General features: G+C 35.6%; 1 long non-coding RNA gene across 1 annotated transcript; it reads right to left on the bottom strand.

The window, feature by feature from the left end:
• Positions 1–745: 745 nt before the first annotated feature.
• On the bottom strand, positions 746–2,519 carry LOC127106391 (uncharacterized). Its single transcript, XR_007795377.1, has 2 exons — positions 2,149–2,519; positions 746–1,324 (listed from the first exon to the last, which is right to left on the bottom strand). It is a non-coding gene; the product is annotated as an uncharacterized LOC127106391 (long non-coding RNA).
• Between the last annotated feature and the right edge of the window lie 383 nt (positions 2,520–2,902).

Raw genomic sequence — 2,902 nt, 5'->3', positions numbered from 1 at the left:
TGTAAGTCTTATGGTATGCTTTGAGGTGGTGGGAACCCTAGTTGTGGTTCATGGCATTGGTACACTGCTTGTGTTGATTATTGCTTGGTTTAAGACTCTTGGTTATTGCTTGGCACCTGGGTCTTTGACCTAGCTAAAACCCTAATTCATGGTTGGCTATAGGATTGATCCAAGGTATGATTGTATTCATATGTCACTCATATTCCATTCATTGATGGCATGTTCTCAGGGCCATTTGTCCCAAGCTCTATTGCATTTACATGTTTTCCATTGGTTACTTCGTCTCATGGTCTCATTTATTTGTCAAGATTAATTCATTTCTGGTTCCATTGGTTCATCTTCATTGGCTATTTGGTCAAGTCATTCCATTGGCCCATTAGCTTCCATTTCATTCATTCAAATTTATTTGAGAATTCATCTAAGGCAGTTGTTTCATATAAAACTTGGAGAATGGTCATTTGAATTCAAAAAGTTTACATTAGAACATTTTTAACTAATAAATACATTGCATTTACAAGATCCATTAAGTAAATGGTCCAATAAACATCGCATTGAAAAATCATAAGAATTACATCATTTTTTGCATAAGTTGACTTTTGGTCAACTGTTGACTTTTTGGTTAACCAATGACTTTTTGGTCAATCAATTGACCAAAGTCAACTCATCATTTTAAAATCCATAAGTCCTAGTTTTCTTTGGTCTTTAAGTTAGGATCACTTTTGCATGACACTTGAAGCATTTCTTGAACCAACAACGTGTGCATACCAAGATATACACTAAACCATAATATGGACCTAATATTCATACATTTGCAAAACATTACAACACATAAAACCATGACATTTACAAAGCAAAATCAACTTGCTACCCATTTAACATTAAAACCAAACTACCAATTCATGAAACTACTGCTACTGCATTAGTGTAAGGGATTTATAAAACAGATCTGCCTGAAAATGGTCAGCTGAATGTGGCTTTTGTGGACATTGGCCATGCTAGTATGCAAGTGTGCATTGTTGGGTACAAAAAGGGGTAGCTGGAATTGTTGGCTCATACGTTTGATAGGTCACTTGGTGGTACGGATTTTGATGAGGTTTTGTTCCATCATTTGGCTGGCTTAGGGAGAAAAAACAGTGGCAGGATTCACTTCCAAAACCTGCCAACCTTGTACTCTTGTCAGCTGAAATAAGAAAGAAAGTTGAGGTTGTTCATAGATTCTGCAAGCCGATTCTGATGAAACCAAAGCCAGCCAAGCCAGTTACTCCTCCTGCACCACCAAGCCCAACTTCTTCAGGCTCTGAGCAGCAGCTAAACCCTGCATAATCTTCATGACAAAACAAAATAGAGCATGCATAAGTTCATTCATTATGCAGAAATAGAACTGAAACAACTAAAAATTGAGTACCACTATATAACTAATTGCGCAATCTAATTATAACTAACCTACTAGACTAATTTTTAATCTAACTGATTTATTGTATTCATCAGTGTTTACCCATAACACAGAACAATCATCAACATTCATTTAATAGAGAGTTTAACTAAACATTCACTAACAGGAACTCTGCTAACTAATTACTAACAAATGAACTAACCGATTAACAAATCAACCAATAATCATTGACAACTAACAATAACCACCCAATTTAACTAAACTCATTTAACTGAATCAGCTTCTACCAGCTTCAAGAGCAGAATTTCGAATTCAAAGAGTTCACAGAAATTAACTCTGTTGCTAATCACTAACAAACTTACACTATGGAATTTAACAGAGCTAAATACATGCCCTAACGTCTAACTGTAATTGCCCAAGTTACCCGAGTCTGTTACAAACCTCAACTCTATAAATCCTTCAATCCTCATTCAATCATGGGGGTCACCAATCATTTTCACACTTCAAAAGTCGAGTACTCTAAATCCTCTCATTTCTTTCTCAAAATCATTGCAAGCAGTTATACAACTCTATCATTTCTCTTCACTACAATCATCTTCTCCATTCTTTCAAGACAAAGCTCCTTACAAATAGAAGCTCTCCAAAATTTCACAACACATGTTCTCTCTTCAACTCACATGATAGCAGAAACTTGCAAGAAGAAGAAAGAGGTAATTGAAGTGAAATCGGAAGGAAAGGGAAGGAGAACTCAATACCTGTAGCCTCTGCGACGAAACTTCGATTTGGTAAGTCTTCTTTCTCCAATTATCAATTTCATCCAAGATTTTTTCGCGTAAATCCTCGATTTCGCGTCCAAGATACAAATTGGTTAGGAGTTTTTTGATTTTGGTTTCTTTTCGACTTGGCGAAGTTACTTTGTAAATCCAGATTCAATGTTGCTCTGATTTATTAGAATTGAAGGTGAAGCAGAAGGATTTGTGTGTTTTGGCTCGCGTTTTGAATTTTGGAGATTAGAATGCGAGCGTCTGAGAGGTGTGAAAACGATGGTGAATGTTAGTGTTCATGGATAAGTGTTTTGTTTGGCTTAGAAAATTGGCTTGGAGCGGATCTGGTGCATTGAACTTCGGCTCGGATCTAGTGCACTGAACTTCGGCTCCATGAATCCGGGTGTGGGGACGTTGCCAAGACTTGGGCCAAAGGCCCAAGCAAGTTTTCTTTTGCCATAATTCGCACTCCCTCAGTTGGGCTTGCACCTCCATGGATTCTTTATCTTAATTATTCATTTTGTTTAATTGTTTTCATGATAATATTCTTAGGATTAATTAGACATTAATCAGAATCCTATTAGATTAAAGGTTGATTTGGATATTAGAATTAATTAGGGATTTAGGTTAATTAGTTTAATTAGGTGATTAAATTTTTTAGAAAATTAGTTTAATATTTTTTAGAATTAGAGCTAATTAGAATTATTTAGGATTTAATTGATTTTAATTAGGATTTTAATGATTA

Source organism: Lathyrus oleraceus, chromosome 7 (genome assembly GCF_024323335.1).
Source record: "Lathyrus oleraceus cultivar Zhongwan6 chromosome 7, CAAS_Psat_ZW6_1.0, whole genome shotgun sequence".
NCBI classification, from domain to species: Eukaryota; Viridiplantae; Streptophyta; class Magnoliopsida; order Fabales; family Fabaceae; genus Lathyrus; species Lathyrus oleraceus.
This window is presented reverse-complemented; position numbering and strand designations above follow the sequence as displayed.